Below are 25,765 nucleotides of genomic sequence, written 5' to 3'. Positions count from 1 at the left end.
TGTTTAATTATTTTATAAAATTAACTTTAATATTTTGTTAATATTCATATTTATATTTCTTTTATGCTAAATGCCAATAAGTAGTTCATATTTATATTTAAATTTCTTTATGCTGAATGGCAACTAGTTCTAGTTCTGATTCATGATTGCTAGGTTTTGGTTTCAAAACGTTGCTCGTAGCGTCGCATTTCGATAGCTGGAAAATAAAATGCAATAACTTAGCTATTTGTTTATAATTCATGCTGTTACTAGTCATAAATTAATTTTAAACATTAGTAGCCAAGGCTACATCGTGGTGACCCTGATTAATTTTCGAAATGTCAACAAATGACTCTTCTGAAACTGCTATGAAAGATACGATGCAGTCACCGGAGCTTCATAAGGTGAGTGTAAAAATACCTCCTTTTTGGATTGATAAACCGGAAATATGGTTTTTTCAAGTTGAAGCTCAGTTCAAAATTAGTAATATCGTTTCAGAAGAAACGAAATTTAATTATTTAGTTTCACAGCTTGAACCTAAGTTCGTCGAAAATATTTGGGACATTGTAACGAACGATAGTGCCACAAAATATTCGGATGCTAAAATTAATTTATTACATTTATTCAAAGAAAGTGAAAATGTACGGATTAAACGTTTGATTACTGGTTTCGAACTTGGAGACATGAAACCAAGCCAACTTTTGCAGAAGTTGAGATCAGTTGCTACTACAGATGTGTCTGAAAATCTAATCAAAACTTTATGGCTGGAGAAGCTACCTGACTCCATAAAAAATATATTATTAGTTAGTGATGAAGATGTAACCAAGTTAGCGTCTGTGGCAGATAAAATTAGTGATATGAATCGGAAACCAGAAGTATTTAGTACTAATGCTCCTTCCGTTCCCGCAAATGATTTGTTGCAAAGAATTACCTTTCTTGAACAAAAAATTGATCAAATAGCCATTCGCTCAAGACGCAGGGACTCGGATTTACGTAATTCACGTTCACGATCTCGAAGCCGATCTCGTAAACGATATGACCCTACTGGCAACTTTTGTTTTTATCACTTTCGTTTTGGAGCAAAATGCATTCCAGAGAAATGCAAGCCTCCGTGTGCTTGGGTAAAAAACGATTTCAAAAACCAGGAAAACTCGAATCTGCAGTAGGTTCAGCGGCAAACGCTGCCGCAGAAAATATGAAGGATTGTCGCAAATTTCGTTTATTCGTTCGTGACCGAAGATCAAATTTGCACTTTCTTATTGATAGCGGAGCTGACGTAAGCATAATTCCTGCTACTTCACAGAATAAATGTAAAACTGAACATAAACTGTATGCAGCTAATGGCACAGATATTTCCACTTATGGCATAAAAACGCTAACTCTTGATTTGGGATTACGTCGTGATTTTCAGTTTCCATTCATAATTGCTGATGTCACAAAAGGTATTTTAGGAGCTGACTTTCTTCACAAATATAAATTGCTTATCGATATAAATAAGAAAAAATTGATTGATGGCGTAACACAGCTTTGTGTCCAGTGTGATGTCGCTGCTATTTCCAGTGATTACTCAGTAACCACATTAAATAAATCCATAAAAATTTTCGATTTACTGTCGAAATATCCCGAAATTTCTAAACCTAACCTTTTTCCTACACAAATTAAACATGGTGTTACACATTTTATTACGACTGATGGTCAACCCGTTTATTCAAAGGCACGACAGCTCGATCCAAAACGCTTAGCTATAGCTAAAGAGGAATTTAAATTTATGCTTGACAATGGCATAATTCGTCCATCAAACTCCCAGTGGTCAAGCCCCTTGCACCTTGTTACGAAAAAGGATGGTTCATATCGTCCTTGCGGAGACTACCGACGATTGAATGCCCAGACGATACCTGATCGATACCCAATTCCTCGCATTGAAGATTTTCATCATATTTTAAGAAGTACAAATATTTTTTCTAAAATTGATTTATTCAAAGCTTATTTTCAAATTCCCATTGCAGAAGAAGACAAATGTAAAACGGCTATCATCACTCCTTTCGGTTTATACGAATTTAATGTAATGAGTTTCGGTTTAAAAAATGCTCCTGCAACGTTCCAAAGATTTATTCATGAAGTCTTTGGAGGATTAGAATTCGTTTTTCCCTATTTAGACGATATACTCATTGCATCCAGTACCCATGAAGAACACGAAAATCACCTTAAATTAGTTTTCGAAAGATTACATACATTTGAGTTAAGAATTAATGTTTCAAAATCTGTCTTTGCTGTTCCCCAAATCGAGTTTCTAGGCTACCTAATTACACCTAAGGGTTCCCGTCCTTTGCCAGAAAGAGTTCAAGCTATTACTAACTACAAACGACCAGAAACAATTCATGAACTTAGAACCTTTCTTGGAATACTTAACTTTTATCGTCGTTATATAAAGGATGCAGCGAAGAATCAAGCATTGTTACATGCGTATCTCAAGGGAGCTAAAAAGAGGGACAAACGTAAAATCGAATGGACTGAAGAAGCTGAAAAACAGTTTGAAACGTGCAAGAATGACCTGGTGAACACGGCACTGTTGTCTTTTCCCAATTCTGAATTACCTCTGGCGTTATTTACAGATGCTTCAGATTACGGCGATTAGCCGTAATCTGAATCATACGGCGATTGGCTCAGTGTTGCAACAATATGAAAACTCCTCGTGGAAGCCAATAGCATTTTTTCCTAAAAAATTAAGTGATACTCAGCAAAAATATAGCACCTATGATAGAGAACTGTTAAGCATATATCTTTCAGTTAGACACTTTAAGCATTATCTAGAAGGAAGAGTATTTACAATTTATACAGATCACAAGCCCTTAATATTCGCCTTTCGTCAAAAACTTGACAAAGCAACACCTAGACAGGCTCGCCAACTTCAATACATCTCCCAGTTTTCGATTGATATCAAATATGTAAAAGGTGAGAATAATATTGTGGCGGATACATTATCTAGAGTTAATGAAATTTCATCGATAGATTATGATAAAATAGCTGATGAACAAACTCAAGATGAAGAACTGAAGAGTTTGCAAACCACTACTTCCTTGAATTTCAAGCAATGTTCTCTACCTTCGGGGAAATATTTGTGGTGTGATACATCAACTAAACATGTTCGGCCGTATATTCCTCAGGCTTTCAGACAACACGTCTTTCAACGAATTCATGGTTTATCACATCCAGGAATAAAATCGACTATGAAATTAATGACATCAAAATTCATTTGGCCTAACATAAAAAAAGATGTACAGTTGTGGACAAGAACCTGCTTTCCTTGTCATAAAGCTAAAATCAGTAGGCATACCAAAACAAAATTAGGTGAGTTTGAAGTACCACCAGGAAGATTTTCTGTCATCCATATCGATCTCATAGGACCACTTCCACCATCTAAAGGGAATATTTATTGTCTTACTTGCATAGATAGATTTTCGAATAGGATGGAAGCAATTCCTTTAGAAAATATTTCCGCTGAGAACGTCGCAAGAGCCTTTTATAGCAACTGGATTGCGCGTTTGGAACGCCAAGTAAACTCATTAGTGATCGTGGATCCGAATTTAAAAGTGATACATTACGAGCTTTGTCCAAAATCTGTGGCATCAATTTACAACACACTACTGCCTATCACCCCTCGTGTAATGGCAAAGTTGAGCGCCTTCATCGAACATTAAAAACAGCATTAAAAGCCCACAACAACATATCTTGGACGGACACGTTACCAACAGTACTTTTGGGTTTGCGTACTGCTATTCAAGAAGATACCAATCATTCTATTGCACAAGTAGTTTATGGCCAGAGTCTCAGACTTCCTGGAGAGTTTTTCAGCGAACCAAGTATTCAGACAGCATCGGAGACTTTTGCTAATAAACTCCAGAAACAGATGGAAGTTGTTGGACCGAGACTAATTCGTAAAAATTCATCTGAACAGATATTTGCCCATAAAGACTTAAAAACTTGTTCTCATGTGTTTCAGCGAATAGATCGGGTAAAAAAACCTCTGGAACCTCCTTATGAAGGACCATTTCCTGTTATTGATCGCAAGGACAAATATTTTACTATTAGCATAAAAGGAAAACATGTTAATGTATCCCTGGATCGCTTGAAACCAGCATATATTTTAGCTGAGGAAAATTCTCAGTTGATACAACCTGACTACACTAATTTGCAGAGACCGGACTCAAATTCGGATGTGAATCAAGAACATTCTCGCACAGGCAGAACTATACGTTTACCTGTTAGATTCAAGGACTGACTAAATTATTTTGATAGTGGTTAACACTGCAATACTAGTTACTACCTATTTCTCCATCTTCGTAACGTAACTTAGTTACTGGTGGGGGAGTAGTGTAGTGGCCCAGTTATTGCATGAGAAATAATTATTTTTTATTTCATATATTTGTTCATGTGTTTAATTATTTTATAAAATTAACTTTAATATTTTGTTAATATTCATATTTATATTTCTTTTATGCTAGATGCCAATAAGTAGTTCATATTTATATTTAAATTTCTTTATGCTGAGTGGCAACTAGTTCTAGTTCTGATTCATTATTGCTAGGTTTTGGTTTCAAAACGTTGCTCGTAGCGTCGCATTTCGATAGCTGGAAAATAAAATGCAATAACTTAGCTATTTGTTTATAATTCATGCTGTTACTAGTCATAAATTAATTTTAAACATTAGTAGCCAAGGCTACAACTTACATGTATCCCGTGTATTACTGATATTTTATTTCTGGTATGTACCTTATTAACAGTTTAAGAATAATAATACAACTTAATTTGCTTGCCAACTGAATTGTGGACTTCGAATATGTTGTTGTCTGTACTCTGCAATGTTGTTAGTCCTTCTTATTACTTACATGTATCCCGTGTATCACTCATATTTTATTTCTGGTATGTACCTTATTAACAGTACAATAGGCTCAAATTCTAAGTAATCGACGAGGCCCATCAGCTGAACACTGGTGGTTTGACTTCAATTCCTGGAGAATGGGCTGGTTGCATGGCAGTTTTTCCATGTGTAACAAAAGTTAATTAATGCAGTGAGTTACATACACATTATTTAAAACTATTTAAGCATATTTGGTACTGTGTGTATTTTATGTAATATTATTTATATCTATCTCTACTCTACATATTTTTATTTACATTCAGTTTAACAACACTCAAGTATAGCTATAGTCTACATGTTACTGTGTACTTTGATTATTATAAAATGAGTAAGGTCTAAACACAAAGAATTATGACTACCTGATCCTATACTAATGGTACACAATGTTTACAATTACTTTTTTTAAACACTCAATGCATTTATGTACATAGCATAACTTGCATTTAATATATTCAAACTCAAGTGTAAAGTTTCTGTACATATAATAATGGTATTTATAATATTACAAATTGCATTAGTATAATTGCTGTTTGTACATATATAGTAATGCTATATATTAATGCTATTTGCACTTACAAGCAATGCATAATATAACATGCTTACACATAAGACTACTGAAGGAATTGTGTCAGATATTTTCTTATTTATTGTACATAATCGTACATACGGTATTTTATGTATGGAGTGTTATTACATATACAGTCAAAAGTCGTTAATCTGGACTCGTCGGGACTTCGGCGATTTCGGATTATCGATTTTTCCGGATTATAGATCATCAGTTTAAATCTCGTAAGATGGCATGCAGAAATTCTAAAATTAAAAATATGAAACCGTAATTTATGAAATAAAGAACAATTATGATCTAAAGGGTATCAAAATTTACAAAAAAAAAAGGCTTAATATTTATTTGTTTACTTTATTAAACATTTCTTTCAATGTAAGTTGTTTAAGTTGCTTCGTTTTATGTGATAATACTTTCTCTTTAATTCTATAAACAGACATAATTTCTTGTTCAGTTACAAAGTTCCGCTGTTCAAGTCCCGTAATTGCTGTGCCGAGAATACCGACTAAATTGTCAAATGAAATTTTTTCGTTTTCACTAACCTCTCTGTCACCTTCTTCATGTCTTTATCCATTTTTTGCAGCAATTCCACTTTTTGTTTGATGGACATCGAAACATACTTTCGTTTTGTAGATCCTTTGGGAGCTCCAGCATCGGAAATTCTATTTGACATAATCGAAAGTTCAAGTTTACTTTTATAAAATTGCTCTTACAGTCTGCAAAAAATAATAATTAAGGAACAACGCAATCATCAACATTAACTGAAATAGATAATTAGATAATTTTAGCTTATACCGTCCGTTATCGAGAAAACGTATTCTGCCCTTGCGCACACGCATATGCGCAGTAGTAAAGGTCTTACGCGCACGCGTAAACGCCTATGAGCATATGTCAACGCGGCGCATGCGCAGAAAATTTTTTGCTTTGAGGTCCGGATTATAGATCATTCCGGATTATGGGTGTCCGAATTAACGACTTTTGACTGTACTGTATTTGTAAGTATGTGCAACGTTTCACCAATGCCCTCTGTGGCCCAGCATTTAACTTGCTAACACTGGTAGGTCAACCCAGGTTCATATCCTGATGAATGGGCCGGCTGCATGGGAGTTTTCATGTTTTTCTTCATGTGTTATAGGGATAAAAGGCAATTTCTCTTAAAAAGGCCTTCACATAGGCCTCCATTCCCTCGATGGACACCCTTGTATGCATCGGGGTAAAACATGCAGATTACTAGAACTATGTATCTTTAATAGATTTGTACTTATACACCCTTGAACTCGCTGTATTTTGTGAATTTTGATTTTAGCCATAGATGCATTTATATCCAGTGTAATTTCAATCAATGCGATACTGTATCTTTAGTATCGCATTAACTAGTCGCATTAATTAGTCGCATTAACTTGTGATCTAGTCAAATTGTAATAAGCTAACATAGATTTAAATTTCCCTGTTATTTATGATATAGTGTTTTCTTTATTATGCATTTCTAAGCTTATGGTATTTTTGTTTACATTGGATTACTGAAAGTGTATGTGATATTATATAATTATATGCTATGTAATACTGTGTTCCTTGCAGTATATGACATGTTTTGATGCTTTTTACCTCCATAAAAACTCTGATCGTAAAATCTAAAATAATATGCATAAAAACTAGGACTTGTATGCCCGTGTAACTTTTTTTTAAATAATTCAGTAGCTGCTGTCTGGTCTGCCACTTCAGACCCTGGTCATGGCTTCCATGGAGATATATGTATCACTAAACATTTCCGTTCAACATTATGCAGCCATAGCTGGGATTTGCTTCAGTAGTAAAAATGATGTTACTTGATAAGTAATGCTTTATATTTATATGCATTTGTCACAATTCACAACAATATTGAAGACCGTTGGCATTTAAATATACCTTATACAATGCATAAAAGTTCTACATATATTAATGAATCAATTAATTTAAGTAACCCGAAAATTCAAAATGAACTTATATCACCACTATTTAAACATTAAATCAAAACACACTATAAGTTTCTATACCTATGAAATGATACATTTTGCTGATTATTTTTTATTTTGCCTGCATTATTGGTGCATAATGCAATCGCGCAGTGTGTACCAACCATTATACTATATAAATTTAATTCTATTTGAGAATGAAAAAAAAAAGAACTAACGAGTTTCCACAGTCGATCATAAGCTTACGTTCAGCTTAATGCGGAAATCTCTGTTGATCTGAGGAGAGAGAACTTCAGTGACGTCACAGCCAATAGACGGCGAGAACGCATTTTCGTTTGTTTACCCCAAGTGAGCTAACCTTTTCTTTCTACGGACCTTGAGGAAATACAGCTATTGAAAAAATTAATGAAGAAGAAAATCCAAAAAGTTCCCAAAATAAGCAAGATCAACAGACTCCGGCTACTCTCAGCCAATCACGTAAGGATCAAGGATCAAGGAAGTACAATTTACGGAGTTCATAGGCAATTACGCCTTTACCTCCACATCTTCAAAAGAAATTAAATCATCCGAAAGAGGGGATTGTCAAATAGGGTAAAATTTTGATAAGCCGAATGACTTGGAGTAAGTGCCTTCACACTGAGTCAAAAAAAGGCAAAAAACTCAGAAGGTCTTAATTTTGAGCCGAAAAAGGGCCAGAATAATTTAGATAGGGGCAGCCATAAAAATTTTGACTAGAAAAATAAAAGGTGATGTTTCCTTGAACCTTGATAATCATTTTCTTTGAATACGTCAGATGAAGAATACGCAGGGGAATTCCGATGCGCGTTCTTCGAGGTGGGAGGGAGGGGGGAACCTGTTTACAGGTCGAAAAAGTAGTTCTGCCAGTGATCAGCTGGGAGGGAGAAGTTTCATTTTTGACCGCTATTCAATGCAGTTTTTAAAGGCCAAAAAGGACGCTGTTAAGCGCCTAAGAAAGTTCCTTTTTAAAGGAAGAAAGAAGCTATAATTTAACAATCTTTTTCAGTTTTATTTCATTTGATAGGTTAAAGTATTTTAAATCTGTCCTATTTGACTATGATGTTTCTTATTAAAGAAACGTTAAAGGAGGTTCCTCGAGTTAATGCCGTGTGCATTAAAGAACTTTAGAGGCGGGGGGGGTTAAGGAACGAGAGGTAGTTATTCACGTGGCTATCAGTGTGCTCATATCTAGCCCGTTTAAATGGCATATTCCCTGTTAAGAACCGCTCTGGGTCTTTTCCGGGAAGAAGCAACAGCAGGATCGTATACGGGTAGCATATGAAGCACAGGATTTGCAACACGTTGAATATTTTTGAAAAATTTTTCCGAAAGTCGCTGTATATAGCGATTAATGGGCATAATTTTGAGGTCGTTATGAATCTCTTCGTTCCGTACAAACCACGGAGCTTTTAGAATTTGCCGAAGCATTTTAGATTGAAAAATTTGGACATGTTTTCGGTTAGTCAGTGCACATGGGCCCCATACGGGACACGCATACGTAAGAACCGGCCTAATCATTGATTTGTAGAGCAAGATTTTGTTATCAGTTGACAGGTCGCTATGACTAGCTAAAAGGGGGCGTAGGGCGGTTTTGACAGCTGTCGCACCCGCTATGATTTTGCGGATGTGAGGCTGCCAAGTTAATTTTGAGTCTAGTAAAACACCTAGATATTTGTAAGAAGAGACCCAGGGAATGGGTTCACCGAAGAGCATTAAATTAGGTAAACTTGGGATGTTTCTTCGGATGAACATAGTGGCAGCACATTTTGCGACATTAATTTTTATTTTATACAGACCGAGCCAGAGTTCTAAGGTCGAAAGGTAACTCTGCAATTGTGAGGTTACCTGGAGGGTGTTGGAGTGTTGTGAAATGATGGCTGTATCGTCTGCGTATAACGCAAGATCGATATTTGGGGCCTTAGGAATATCATTTACATAAAGGTTAAAGATTGCAGGGGCGAGGAGGCTACCTTGAGCCACCCCAGCATAGATTGGGCGGGGAGAGGAGAATTCGTGGTTAACTCGCACGCGGAAACTGCGTCCGGTCAAGTACGAGTTAATAATTTTAATAAGATGGGCCGAAAAACCAAGCCGCATGAACTTGTAAATAATCCCGTCATGCCAAGTTCTGTCAAAGGCTTTGGCAACGTCCAGATAGACATTTCCAGTTTTCTCTCGCTTACGAAAGCCTTCATGAATGAATTCCACGACACGGAGTAACTGGTGTACCGTGGAGTGTTTAGGTCGGAAGCCGAATTGTTCCGGGATTAGTAAATTTTGATCTCGACAGAATTCATTCAGGCGATTAAGTAAGACAAATTCATAGATCTTAGAGAGAGAAGATAACAGACTTATGGGTCTGTAATTGACGGGCAGGTTTAAATTTTGTCCCGGTTTTGGAGTGGGGACGACTGCTGCAATTTTCCAGCAGTCGGGGAAATAGCTTCTCCTGAGCATTAAATTTATGAGTACCGTGATCCATACGATAAACATAGGGGGGAAGTTTTTGATCATGCGATTCGAAATAGAATCTATGCCAGGTGCCTTGTCAGGTTTCAATTTATCTATGAAAACCATGACTTCAGTAGGGTCCGTTGGCCTGAGTTCAGTTGTGATAGGTTGTGTTAAAAAATCTTTAACCCGTGCTTGTATGCGCCCCTGTGTAACCGGGCGGTTACATTAGGAGTCGTGGTTTGTTGTGAATTGAGTTGCAAGGCTGTCAGCTATGACATTCGCCTTTTCTGAGTCAGTGTAGGCCATCTGTGCGCCATCGGCCGTTTGAAGGGGCGGAATGTATGTTTTATGTTTGCGTAATCGGGCGGCTGCGCGCCAAATCGATTTGTCTTCAGTCGTTAGGGACTCAATGTATGTTTTCCACTCCGCTTGTTTTAATAAGCGGGTTTCGGTCCTTATCTCGTTCTGTATCTTGCGAAATTGGGCACGGATATTGGGATCTCGTGACCTTTGCCAAATTCTTCGCAAGTAATTTCGCTGCTTAATTTTGAATTTAGTCTCAGGTGGGAGCCTAGCACCTGGGTGTTTGCGTGGTTTTGAAGCCGCAGTTCTCGCTTCTTTCAGTAAAGACTCCAGACTTTTGATATGCCTGTCAAAGTCCGAATTGCTGGAAATTTTGATGGGAGGGAGTGAAGTTTTTTCCAAAATAAATCTAAAGTCTTCCCAATTTGTTGAGACTTGCTCCTCTAATTTTGAGTATCGATTTTGAATATCTAGGGTTATCAAAACGGGGTAGTGATCAGAGTCCAATTCCTGAATCACTTTTACCTCATGCCGAAAAAATATATTATAAAAGGCAGCCAGATCAAGAACTGCAGGGGACGCTCTAACAGGGTAAAAAGTCGGGAGGGTAGGAGCTATGATCTGTACATGGTTTTTCTGGCACCATGAATTTAGACTAATACCATACCTGTTCCTATTAGAACAAAACCATGCGGTATGGCGTGAATTTAGATCGCCAGCAATTATTAGGTGATTTGAAATATTCAAAAGTTTATCAAAATCACTGACAGGAAAAGCTGATCTTCACGTGCTCTAGACAGTGGAGGTAGATAAGCTGAGACTATTGTCAGCGGGGAGGAATTTTGAAGGAAAATTTTGATGATTGTCGCTTCCAAAAAATTTAAATCAGGGGACGGTATCATTTGGTGCTTTAACGAACGCTTCACATAGATACAAGTGCCACCACAGGGATTTCTGCCCTGTGACACCCTGTCAGTACAATAAATGTCATAATTCCCAATTTTGGGAGTATTCCCTGGGGTAAGGTGAGTCTCTTGGACTAAAAACACGTCAATATCGTGCTCTACTACAAAATCACGAACTTCGTGAATTTTAGATGTTAATCCATTGGCATTCCACGTGCAAATGGTCAGTTCTCTGGTGGTGTTTGAACTGTTATTCATAAAATTGAATTTTAGGCCGTTATTAGAGGTTCATCACTGAAAAACAGAAGACATGGGTCTAAAAAAGCCTAATTAGGTTGAAAGCTCAACATAGCTTTCATAAATATAAAATGCCCTCATTAAAGCATCTGCTTGCCTGAGTTTAGGCATTGCTTTTTTGAAGGCAAGGAGCAGAATATGCTTGTCTACCGCTGGGTCGCGGGAGATTTCAATTAAGCATTTTAGTGTAGATGAAAAGACATCGTCGGAATCAGTGCTACACTCTGCTGTGGCTGACACTGCTGGGGCTTCTGCAGCCGGCAGTCTTGGATTCGTGGATTTGAATCCGTGCTCGGTGGTGTTCTTCACCATCTGTGCATAAGATGTTGAACTGACGTTGCTTGGGGAGCAGGCATGGGACGTCTTGTCTCAGCAGTTGCTGGGGGCTTAGAAGTACCCTGCGGGGGGGCTGTCTGAGCAGCTGCCCTAGTGTTACCTGCCCACGAGCCCGTTTGTTACCTGGGTAGCGGGGACAAGATTTATATGAAGCAGGATGATCTCCACCGCAGTTGCAGCAAGTGGCAGGTACATCTAAGCCTTTGGTACACTCACGTGCCCAATGGGGTCCAGAGCATCTGACACAACGGATTGGAAGGGTGCAGAGTTCCGAAGAATGGAAAAAGCCCTGGCACCGAAAGCACTGAGTAGGGCCCTTGCGGCCGCGGTAACGCTCAATGCTGATCTCTGTGCCCCACATGTCAGTGACGGCAAACAGATGATCGAGGAAGGGGTGTGGGATGACTTGTAAATAAACAAGTGGCATTGGGTGTCTGGAGCCAGGCTGAGTAAGCCGAACGATGCGATGCACTTTAAATCCCATCGCCTCAACTTCCTCTTTGATGACCCCGACGTCTGTTTCAACAGGGAGGCCTCTGATGACAATTTTGACTGGCCGGTCCTGCTTGAGATCAAAAGTTTTGAACTGGATGCCGGCTTGCTTCATTCAGCGGGTGACCTCCCTGAACTCCAGCTCTGTCTGAACAAAAATTTTTAAATAGGGTCCAGTCAGGATGCTCCGTAAATTAGGCGCAATTTCTCTCATGAAAGACACTTGTGTCTTCCAGTTCTTGCTGCTTTTGAGATGTATTGCCGGAATCAGACTGCGGTGGGGGGGATACGTTCCGTGCCTGCTCGGAATTAACTCCCTCAGTAGTACTTGCAGTAGCTATTTCTGCGTCATTGGTTTGATCGCTGATTAAGGAATTTTTAATTTTTTCGTACTTGTTAGTACTCCTCTCCTTTTTAGGAGTAGCATTTTTTGAACTGGTTGGCAATTTGGAATTTGGAATAGTAGCATTTGTTTCTTTAGCGTTTTGTGCCAAATCATCTATTGTGAGATCCACAATAGGCGCCTTCCCCTGTTTTCGAGCCGCGGGGGTGATAAACCCGTCAGAGTCGATTGTCTGCGTCTTTCGCTTCCGCGATGACGTCGACTGGACCGGTTTCCCCCGCACCTCGTGCGTGGGAATAGATGCCTCTTGCTTACGAGGATCTTCTGTGGATTGAGCGGCAGCCATCTTGGCTAAGCACTCGTTCTCCAATATATTTAGAAATTCCTCTCTGGTCGAGGGAAGGTGAAAAATGGGTACATCTAGAGCATTAGCAATATCATTAATCTTGTGAAAAAGTCACTTACCCGCCCGGTCGAGCTGGTCGTAACCACTTGCATCTAACGGAGTAGGAGTTCGCTTCATGAAGCTCTTCTGCCGCTGAATCGCCTCGAACTGTTGTTTCAGGTCATAAAACTGGATGACAAGATTCATGCGTTCGTCATCTGGCGACGCTGATTGCACAGACGGAGCCTGATCCCTAATCTCACTCATATCATGATCAATAATTTCATTATTATCATAAAAATTCCCAGAATTGCCCTGCGTTGGCGGGAGCTCGTTACACGAGCGACCGTCACCCTCGCCGTCCATCCTCGGAATCCCAATCACGTAATTTGGGCACTGCCCCGTACAACCAATCATATGCAGCGATTACCAAGAGCAACCCGAAGACGGTTAACGACAGGAAATCCCTCAAGAATAATAAGAAATCTGTAAATAACGATAAAGAAGATCAATTCTCCAAAAATAAACGAAAATCAGTCAACACAGACACAGAAGAACAATCCTTTGAAGAATTCACCGGGTTCATTACTAAAATTTACCAAATTTACCAGCAATGCAAGCAGGCTTCTAACCCCGACTCCAGGCTCATGACTGCAATGACAGCACTAAAGATATTCATCCAGAACGAGCATGAATAATTACGCCCATACGGCTATTCCAAATACCATGCAACATATTAATTATGCCAAGTTTATGTTTTATAATAGTAATGGTATTAAAAATCAAAAAATTGAAATTCAAAACTACATCAACCAGCACAGACTGGATGTTATTTTATTAAGTGAAACCCACCTCAAACCGAATGACAAATTTTAAAATTCCCAACTACAACATCTATAGATTTGACTGTTTTCATAACCATGATGGTGGTACAGCTATTCTCATGAAAAATGCCTAAACAGTACCATCTTTCCTCTTCCCCTTATGAGCTTTGAAGCAAGTGCATGTATTTTGAACAGTGACAATAAAGAATATCTCATCATTGTTGTTTATAAGCCACCCAACAATAGCCTCAGCACTCAAGATCTTGACTATATTCTCAACTTAGGTTATCCAACTATTATTGCTGGGGACTTAAATTGTAAACACGCTAACTGGAACTCCAGGCGAAATAATCTAGACGGAATTATTCTTAATAATTACATCATCAACAACTCTGATATCAACATTTATGGTCCAAATGAACCTACGCATCTTCATCAAATGTCAAATACTTCTGATGTATTAGACATCTTAATTACCTTCAATGTTCCTCAAATACCTTTTCTCCAAGTGGATAATGAACTTTCTTCAGATCACCTACCAGTACGCTTCACTTTATATGGCTTAAAGCATGGTCTTCCGCCTATAAAGTGTCCTATTAATTGGGAAAACTATGCTTATCACCTTGAAGAAAACATATCTGCTACCACTAAAATGACTAATAACAGCGAAATTCATGATGCCACAGTCTATCTTAGCAGCAAAATCAACGAAGCCATCAACCACGCCAAATTTATTCCAAAACAGACTAATTATACGCTCCCACACAATATTACACAGAAAATTACAGAGAAAAATAGACTAAGAAAAATTTATCAACGTTCCCACTCCATCCAAGACAAAAGAAGATTTAATGCTGCCAATCGAAACCTCAGAAAACTTATTTAAGAGTACAGAAACAATTGCTGGGATAACTTCATTGAAAGTCTTTCGCACACCGACCACTCTGTGTGGAAAGTTGCTAAAGCTATCCGAAGCACTCCCTCCAATATTGGACCCATTCTAGATGATAATAATCCAAAATTTACGATCATAAGAAAATTGTCAACCTCTTCGCTGATAACTATGAACAACAGTTTAATATAAAAAATTTCCCACGCCCGAATGATATCAATATTATCAATCACGTGACCGATTTCCTCTGCAAAGATCCTGAAACTCAAAACAACCCGACTTCTCCCAAAGAAATACAGAAAATTATAAAGAAACTTAATCCAAAGAAAGCATCTGGATATGACAATATCACTAATAAGGCCTTGCAATACCTCCCAAAGAAAGGCATCGTTCTTATTACAAATATTTTTAACGCATGTTTAAGACTTAATACATTCCCAAAAAATTGGAAACACGCCATTCTAACTGTCATTAAAAAGCCTGGCAAAGCTGGAAATCTCACAAGTAACTTTAGACCGATCAGTCTTCTGCCTGCGATTGACAAACTTTTCGAAAGGCTTATCGAGTCTCGACTCACCACTTTTATTAATGAAAATAACATCATCAAAGACCATCAATTCGGATTTCGCCAGGGATTCTCAACGACTCAGCAGATCGCCCGAATCGTAGAATTCATAGGTGAAAATTTTAATAAAAAGGAAGTAGTTGCTGCTATTTTTATGGATGTAGAGAAAGCCTTCGATAAAGTTTGGCATCACGGTCTTATCATCAAGCTGATGAACTATAATTTCCCACCTGCCATCATCCATCTAATCGCTGATTTTTTAAAGAACAGAACTTTTCAAGTTAAGATTCAAGATAATTATTCTACCACAAGAAAAATTCACGCGGGTTTACCACAGGGGTCGGTAATTTCCCCGCTTCTCTATAATTTATATATTAATGATCTTCCTAATATTGAAAATATTCTCACTGCATGCTATGCCGATGACACGGCACTTTTATGTCACTCACTTAATCCATATCATGCAAGAAATAAACTATAGAATGCCATTAATTACATTTTACCCTGGTTTATAGGATGGAAAATTAAAATTAACCCTGAAAAATCAAAAGTGATTTATTTTAAAAAAGGAAATATCCCTCAAGACTTAGAAGAAATTACAATGGACGGACAAATCGTGTCACGTGACCACCAAGTAAAATATCTAGGTGTTTATCTCGACCAGAAGTTAACTTTCAAATTTCATGTTAATTATATCAGAGACAAAGCACAACGTGCCTTAATGAGCATATATCCTCTGTTGTGCAAATATTCGAAGTTAAATATCAACGCTAAAAGAACACTCTATCTACAGGCAATCCGACCCATAATTCTATATGCCGCTCCGGCGTGGGCAGCTACTGCACGTTCAAACCGAGCAAGGCTTCAAAGTTTTCAGAGTAATTTTACAGTGTAAAAAAAGTAGTGGAAAAATGTTGTAGTCATGTAACTGGGCTATCATACATAAAAATTAAGCAGCGTTAAAAGTGTAGGGTTTATATTTATTTTAACTAACATTTATTTTAAGTTTAAACTATCTTTCCTGTCAAGCCTTACTTTCCCCTGGAACTGCCAATGCCAGAGTATGTAAATTTTAGTAGAACGCACAAGGATTCAAGTTATCAGCGGAAGAATTCTGAGTTAAATAGAAAGGAAACGAGTTCGAGGTGTGCTGTTCTTACTTCAAGAGCGCGGAGGTAGTTAGCCAGAAATTCAAGAACCCCGCGTTTCGGCCTGTGTGCTTGCCTCGGAGAATTGTTAATCGTTCAACGTGATATTCAAAGTTTGCTGAATTAGCAGCGATATTGTAAAACGCGGTGAGGTTAGTTACTTTTAGAAAGCCTCGTAGTTAGAGTCTTGCTATTATTTCTTTTCAGGTTCTTATTTTTATTTTACCACCGGGTCGGCGTAGTTTGTGAGCGTCAAGAGCACGCAATTGTAATTTCTTAAGTTGAATAAAAAGGGACTTAAACCCTTAGCAAGACTCTGTCTATTTTCCAGTTTCAACAGTCACCTCTTGGTTGCGTGCAAGTTGGAGGCGCGCAACTCTACATTGGCGCCCGAACTCTTATCGAACTGAAATGGCCGAAAATCGGATGGAAGCCGCGGGACAACACCAAGAAATGGCAAGCCAATTGGAAGGATTTGGATACCTGGTCCAGACTTTGAGAGCGTCAATCAAGCCAAACGTCAATTTCGACGGAAAAAATTTGGTGGCGATATTTCTAGAAGGCCTAGAAAATCACTTTCAGCTCTACCCTGTGCCTGAAAGACAAAACGTTGCCATCGCCACATCCGCACTAAGAGGACAGGCCGCGCTATGGTGGAAGAATATAGGCAAATTTTTATTAGGGGAATTTGGAAGCCAGACATATACATTTGAAAATTTCAAAAAATCGTTAGTAAAGGCTTTCCCCATAGTGAAAGATCGAGCAAGACTGGAAGCCCAACTATATAGTTTCTATCAATGGTATATAGAAGAGTTGACGGACTTTATTTTGCGAAAAATTAAGCTGACGGATATGCTGTATGGGAAGCAACCCGACGCGGATATTATTGAAATAATCTTACCAAGATTGTTACCTGCTGTTCAAGACTACTTCGAAATTAGAAACCCAAGCACATTGCAGGAGCTCTTCGAATTGGCGGTGAAGTTTCAAAATCGCAGAATAGCGGAAAAAGCTAGAGGGACATCGTATTCTCAAAGTACCCGAAGGAAATCTTCAAATGAGCAAACCAGAAATGCAAACCGCTCTTATGGGGGAAAGAGCTATCAAGCTAACTCATCGAACCTCGAAGGTCAAGGCCCAAAAAGAAAATTCGAAAACAAACATCCGCGTACCCAGAAGGCAAAACTTGAAAGGAAAGCTTTAAACGAGTAGAGGGGCCTGTGAAAGCGAGGGTCCAGACCCCGGAAGTTTTAAAAAAAACCCTCAAAAAGACATTTAAATACGGTCATCGTAAAAAATCACATCTACCAATTATACAAGTCCTGGTTGGCGATGTACCAGTAGAAGCCCTCATCGATACAGGAGCAGAAGGAAATTTTATGAGCGAAACATTCTTCAAAAAAAATTTTTATAGGGTACGATTATTTAAAACCAAAAATACCGAAATTATAGCGGCGCAAGGAAAAACCTGTCACTGCATCGGGAAATTATCATTAAACATACAGGTAAAAGAGGAAAGCCTCAAAGTATTAATTTTTGTAGTGGAGAATCTGCAATATCCTCTTATTTTAGGTATGGAGTTTTTAAGGGCCGCGAGGGCCAAATTGAATTTTGAAGACAGTTCAGTTGTGCTGGAGATGGACCAGAGGGTGGTGGAACCTGTAGAACAACCGCAAGTGTACCTTAGCCATCTGAATGACCATGAAAGTCAAGCCATCCAGCAAGTGGTGAGTAATTTTTCTAACTTGTTTTCAGAAAAGCCTGGTAGTTGTCAAATAGTTACACATCAGATACAATTAACTGCCGAAAAACCTTGTAGGACTAAACCATATCGTTATGACAAACAAAAAGACGTAATCATCGAAGAACATATTCAGCAGATGTTAAAGAATAAAATAATAACGCCCATAAATAGTGAGTACGCGAGTCCAGTCGTACTATGTAGGAAAAAGAACGAGTTTCCTCCTTCGGATAAAAGGGCTTGGAGGTTTACTATCGATTACAGAAAATTAAATAGTATTACTAAATTCCCAGTTTACCCTTTGCCGGTTATAGAGGAAATTATTAGAAAGATCAAATCTACAAGATACATGTCTACTTTGGACTTAACGTCTGTCTACTATCAAATAGCTATGAGACCCGAAGACATACATAAAACTGCGTTTATAACAAAATCGGGCACTTATGCATTTTTACGCATGCCTTTTGGGTTGTGTGGGGCCCCATCAACATTCCAGAGAGCTATGGACATTGTTCTAAAGCCTGTCCTAGGAAAATCAACTTTAATTTATCTAGATAATAAAATTATAACGAGTAGTACTTTGGAACAACATATTAATGATCTAGAAGAAGTTTTTAAATTATTAAAAGAGGCCGGTCTTACAATTAACGCCTCAAAATGCAAGTTCGCAACTAAAGAACTTAAATATCTCGGTTATAAAATTTCGCAAAAGGGTATAGAAACGCAAGATTCAAAAATAAAAGCTATTAAGAATTTCCCACCGCCCAACACCGCCAAGAAACTTTCTTCGTTCCTTGGGTTATGTTCTTACTATCGATCTTTCATAAAAGATTTCGCTAATATTGTTGAACCACTCTTAGTAATCAAAAGAAAAAAGGGTAAGTTTACGTGGACAGCGGAAGCTAACACAGCTTTTGAAAGATTAAAAGAAGCGCTTATTAATGCCCCTGTTTTAAAATTCCCGGAGGAAGACGAAAACCTGGAAATTGCAGCAGATGCGTCAGACTATGCGGTGGGTGCGGTTCTTATGCAAAATAGCCATCCGCTGGCATTTTTTAGTAAAACATTGAATCAAACACAATGGAATTATACAGCTACAGAAAGAGAAACATTAGCCGTATTAATGGCTGTACACAAATTTCGAGTTTATTTCGGCAAATCGCCAGTAACAGTCTTTTCGGATCATGCGGCTGTTGGTAGACTTTACTCGTGGAAAAACCTAACGCCCAGGTTAATAAGATGGGCTTTAAAACTCCAAGAATATAATATCACAATAAAATATAAACCGGGTAAGGAAAACAATGTAGCTGACGCACTTTCTCGTATAAAACTGGACGATGAAGGAAATGAACTTAAATGCGCTGTGTTGACTTCAAAAATTTTAGATTCTAGAGATACGGTTATTACTCAACTGAAAGCTGATCCTGAATTTGGAAATATCTATGCTTATTTGAAAGACCCCGAAAGCTTCGAGCACACAGATATCGATGCGATAAGAAATAGAGCAAAAAACTATGAAATAATAGATAATTTATTATTCTATACGAAAACAACAAACGAAAATCTTGAGTATAAGCCAGTCATCCCAGCCTCGCTTCGATTAAGCATTTTGAAGGAGTTGCACGAAGCAAAAACAGCCGGCCACCTAGGGGTCAGAAAGACTTTAAAAAGGGTACGCGAGGCGGTATATTTCCCGCAATTATACAAAACAGTAACGGCGTATGTCAGGTCCTGCAATCAATGTCAGTTAATAAATGATATTAATTACAGCCCGGCCGGGTACTTAAATAGCATTCGCGCTACATTTCCGAATGAAATTTTAGGCATAGATCTCCTTGGTCCCTTCCCCCAGAGCGAGTTAAATAAAAATCGTTTTCTTTTAGTAATAGTAGATCCTTTTTCAAAATGGACAGAAATTGTTCCACTTAAACGCGCGTCAGCCAAAACAGTCGCAGATGCATTCTTACACAGATACATTTTAAAATACGGTGCACCGATAAAAGTCATTAGCGATAACGGAAAACAATTCATTAGTCAAATATTTGAAAACATATGCAATGGACTTGGCATACGCCATATCAAAATGGTTCCGTATAGACCACAAGCTAACATAGCAGAAAGAGTTAATAAAAATATAGTAAAAATAATTCGCAGTTACGTTAGCACACATCACAAGCGCTGGGATGGCTACATAAATGAATTAGCTTATGCTTTAAGAACGGCACATCATGATACTACGGGAAAAACTCCAGCAGAATTATTCTTAGGCCGAAAATTAATTACGCCTTTAGATAAATTATTCTTTGTGCAACAAAGAGAGCAGGAGTTTAAACAAAAAGATGTGCAAAAGTTGATTGATCAGGCGCTTAAAAGCTCGGATACGGCAAGAAATAGGCAGAAACTATATTACGATAGAAAACGCCGTGAAGCAGATTTTAAAGTTGGGGATAAAGTATTGAAGCGGAAATTTTCTTTATCAAGTGCCCCAGACAATTTTATGGCAAAGCTAGCTCCAAAGTTTGAAGGCCCCTATGTAATTCAGGAAATCAAAGGAGTAGTCTTATATATTAAGAACGAGAGAGGGGAAATCTGTAAAGCAAGTCCCGACCAGGTGAAAAAATACTATAATCCAAATGATTTTGAAATCCTTAAAAGTTTCTTGCAGGACTCAAGTCTAAACGAAGTAGAAGGTCCAGAGACTACAACAACTATTCCACCACCCAAGAAACAGAGAACTGAAGAGAGACCTAGCACTTCTACAACCCGGACGTCGGTATCAAAAAGAAAAAATAATTTTCAAACTCCAGCGTTTAAGAAAAACAAAAATACAGATGCACCGGGTAAAGAAACCGTGGTAAAGAGAAAAACACCACCTACAAAGGATAGCAGGAGAAATTACACATCAAGGAGAACGCGCACACGGCCACAGAGTCAGGTGCCAGCAAGGCCGCCGTTCCGGAAACTGAAACGACAACAGGAGGCACAAAAATACGACGAACAGAAGAAATTCAAGAAGGACTCCAGACCGGAGGACGTCAAGACCAGCCGTCCCAGGGAAAAACGGAAAGGCCAACAACCAGACGATTACTCCGCCAAGAGGCCAGCATGTAGAGGACGCAAAAGAAAAAGCAACGTGGACGACACTCGGAGATCAGTAACGAGAAGATTGACATCCATGAAACCTCTAACTTGGGATCAATTTTGCCAAAAACGGATGACGGAATTTCAAGCATCGAAAACTCAAAGATAAGTTAAAACCTTCTATAATTTTTTTTCTCTTTTGTTCCGAAATGTTATGCATAAGTACGAAGTTCTATGTTTTGACGAAAGTCAATATGTCTCGGTTGAGACTTAGTTTTGTTTTACTTTATTTAGCTAAGGCAAAAGTATTATTTTCTTTAAGTGTAAAAGCTAAAAACAAGCATTTTCTGTTGGTCGAAAGACTAATTCTGTTATGTTAAAGCCAAAATTTGGCCGAAGATAAAAATAACTTCGTATTCTTGTACTAATAAGAATTTTAGTCTCAGTGCCGCCAGCTTGGCGAAGAATGAGTAAAGTAAAAATTTATTTTCTCTTATTCATTTTATGGTAAATTGTAAAAATCATATGTATTAAAATTTTGTAAATGTACGTAAATACTTGAATGTTATGTAAAAGTAGAATTTAGTCTAGAAGCATAAAATTGTAGATGCTAAAAGCAATGAAGTCAAAATTTAAGTATTAAATTGTAGATAAAGTCATGCTTTAGAGCGAAAGCCTGCATGTTTAAAGATGAATGAGGGGGAAGTTAGAATGAATGTGTTTTGTAGGGTTCTCCACCTACATTTGAATTTTTAAGAATATTAAAGTAGCTCATTGAGTTGTAAAATGTCGAGTAAGGTGTGTCTATTTGGTCGTTGAATTCTAACAAATCATGGTGGTTAGGGGAAGTGTTGTAAGACTAAAACACGAATATTCCCGTTTGACACCACACACGGCGGAGAGCCAGGGTAAAGTTAAATTAATGCTTGAAAAATTGAATGAATGTGAAGTAAGCAATAACTAAGAAAAACGAATTGTTTAAAAACAAAAATTTATTGTGTCAAGAAAGTGTAAATTATAATGTATGTAGAAAGATACTGATACTTATTCCTTCCAGATGCTGGAAGGAAAGACCAAGATTGATTGGTGAAGTCCAGGAAAAGTTGCTGTAAGAAGAGAGCTTTATAACGATCAACAGAATTTAATATACAATTTGTTACATAAGATTTTTTTTGTGTAAACGAGGTTCTCGCCAGTTAGTTCAGAATTAGAGAAACTTACAACAGGTCGTTTGTAGGACCTGCTTCCAAGTTCTCCAAATTCTGGCAGCGGCAAATGTAGGGTTTATATTTATTTTAACTAACATTTATTTTAAGTTTAAACTATCTTTCCTGTCAAGCCTTACTTTCCCCTGGAACTGCCAATGCCAGAATATGTAAATTTGAGTAGAACGCGCAAGGATTCAAATTATCAGCGGAAGTATTATGATTTAAATAGAAGGAAACGAGTTCGGTGTGATATTCTTACTTCACGAGCGCGGAGGTAGTTAGCGAGAAATTGAAGAACCCCGCGTTTCGGCCTATGTGCTTGGCGGGAAGTAGTGTTAATCGTTCAAGTGAGCTTCAAGTCTGCTGAATTAGCAGCGGTGTTGTAAAACGCGGTGAGTTAGTTATTTTAGAGAGCCTCGTAGTTAGAGTCTTGTCTTTAGTTTCTTTTCAGGTTATTATTTTTATTTGACCGCCAAGTAGGCGCAGTCTGTGAGCGTCAAGAGCACGCAATTGTAATTTTTACGTTGAATAAAAAGGGACTTAAACCCTTCACAAGATTCTGTATTTTATCCAGTTGTCACAGTCACCTCTTGGTTGCGTGCAAGTTGGAGGCGCGCAACGTTACATCTTAATTGTATGTTTGTGCTATGCTACAAAATAAAATTTTTGAGCACTAAGTAGTTTTTCTGGTACTTATGTATCAATAAAAGTGTCCATTCCAAATTCTTTTGAAAAATTGTTCATTTTCCCTATCATTGAAAGCTTATTCTTAAGCTTGGCAGTATAGCACATAAGGCAAAGCAAAGAAACAAATGAAAGTGAGAGAAGAAATTTTGACAGAACCTAGTCATCACTTTGGCATTCATGCTGCTAAGTTCGTCAACAATAACCTTCCTGAAAAGGAGCATTTCATCCATTTATTTTTTTAGGTAATTTCTAATTATCACACCCCACCACCACCAAAAATTATAAATTTGTTGCCTACTTTGGAGAGAGATGTTTATTTGAGTACTTTTGTGTCTATTTTAATAATGCATCCAGTGCCACCTATTTCTTTTTTCTACAATACACACATACTCCTTTTTTTTGTGCTACTGTTTGATTTCTTGGACACAGCATTGAAATCCAAATTTTAAAATAAGAAGGTAAAAAAAAGAGGTCCATAAAGCCTTTAACCCTTTGATGGGCGGCGGGATGGCTTTTTTTATCAGTTTTTATCTCCAGGATGACAGCTGCAAAATTCTGTTTAAAATACATACAATAATACCTTTCAGTTTCCTAAATATATAACAGATGGTAGCACTAGTAATTCATAGAAATCATGTAGGAAAAAATTCTTTGCAGGTCTAATTTTGAAGCATTTTTTGTTTTAATTTCTTATGCAATTTAAATCATTTGGACAACTTTTGGTATTAGAATGAATATTTTTTTTTTCTTGCAGATAAAAAGTATTATTTGAATTCATATATATATATTAATTAAAAATGGTTGAAATGAAAAGATGGGACAAATTTGTCCCATCACGCATGTAGGAAATACTGCTACTAGGGACAGGACTATTGAAAATGTTTTCCGAACATTTGTTCCATTGTGATTTTGTACTTTTGGTTTAATTTTCTGAAATTTTTTTGGTAGGTTTATGGTTATTTCTAAGGTATCACAAACTATAATAATCATATGAGATATGCTGATTAATTTGACCACTTAAAAATGTCTATATCAGACTGAGAGAAAAAGTGTCAAATGGTGGCACAGAATTTTTTTTCATTTCCTTGATGTTTGTGTAGTTAATTCATTCATATTGTGTAAACAGTTACCCGCAGAGTGAGAACATTTAAAATATCTAAAATTGTTTAAAATGTATATAGCTGGAAATTTACTGAATATGAGTTCTATAAAGAGAAAAATATACCAGAGTCTTGTACATGTAAAGTAATAGTAAAATTAATATAAGTTAATTTTACTAAGACATAGGTCATCAAATGAATTTTCAATATAATGTAATTTTTAAACAATGAAAATTTTAAGAAGAATGTTGCCCCTGAATATTTGTCTTGTTGTTTATCATAACTGTGAGAGGAAAATTTTTTACTGATGTCCGAATTAAATTTTTCATTATTTTTCTTCTTTTTGTTTGTTTAAAGGTTCCTTTCTGTACAATTTTTTTATTAGCTGGTATGTTTACAGTTGGAGGTTCAAAGTGTGGTATACTCATATTTATTGCAGATTTATAAATTTTCTCCATTTTAGTTACTTCATTAGGTGTTGTTATTGAGTTTAGTAAGCTTGTAAATTTATTCAGCAGTGCCATTTTTCTTTCTGCTAATGTCAAAGTTTGTGATGTACTTTGCATTAATTCATTTACTATTACTATATCATTTGTGTCGTCTATTATCAATGAAGGATCATTACAGGAATCATGAACTATATCTGCTGGACTGTTTTTCTGCATCTGGCATAAATAATGAATATGCTTACACATATTCCACTTAATTGAAGAATCTATACATGTGCACATATATGTGTGTATGCATACATTACATTCAGTACACTTCAATTCACAGTTACCCTCACTGATCACTTTTTGTATGGTATACAAATCTAAATTGCTTTCTGATGAAATAATCCAGCCACTTTCATTTTGTATAATTTGTGATGACAGTGTTAAGCTGGTTTTATATCTGTTTCTCAAGTCTCTAATTTTACTTGTCAATTTTCCTTTATTTGATGTAATGATTCTATCAAACATTTTATCCCTAATAAATTTCATAATTGCATGCACAGCCTTATCAAATCTTTTAACATTTTTTCCATGTAAATAAATATATGTACTTTAATGTTCGATGCATTCTTTCAATATGTGTATTTGTATTTAATCCACAATGAACTCTGTGACAATAAGCCCAAGTAGTTGCATCTTTTAAATAATGTGTCGAAACATAATTATCAAAATCAAGTGTATCGGGATCAGTTTTCAAGAAATTTAACACAACTTCTGCTGCAGTATTAATTAAAACTCTGTATACACATTCTTGTAAAGAAGTGCGGAGAACTTGATACTCTTGGGCTTGTTTTTCTCTACCATCGATTTTTTTAAAATTCTTTTGCCATGCACGGTCAACATGCCATGCACAAAAGAAGCGTTTTTCACGTGTGCCCATCTCTGAAACCTATACATTAAAAAAAGAATCAGCCATATCTGACATGAAAACTTTTGGTTGTAATGTGCCAATGCTTTGCTTGATTATTGAGAAGAATATAGATAAAACTGGTTGGTCACTTCGACTCGAAATTAAAAATGCACAAGGAAATCCTTCTCTTAAATTGTTGACAGTTAATAAAACTATAAGCTCAAAGCCATA

The sequence above is a fragment of the Stegodyphus dumicola genome, chromosome X2 (assembly GCF_044657685.1).
Source record: "Stegodyphus dumicola isolate Sdum_Otavi_A_Nest chromosome X2, ASM4465768v1".
Classification (NCBI taxonomy): Eukaryota; Metazoa; Arthropoda; class Arachnida; order Araneae; family Eresidae; genus Stegodyphus; species Stegodyphus dumicola.
The sequence above is the reverse complement of the archived record's forward strand: the minus strand, read 5'-3'. Positions refer to the sequence as shown.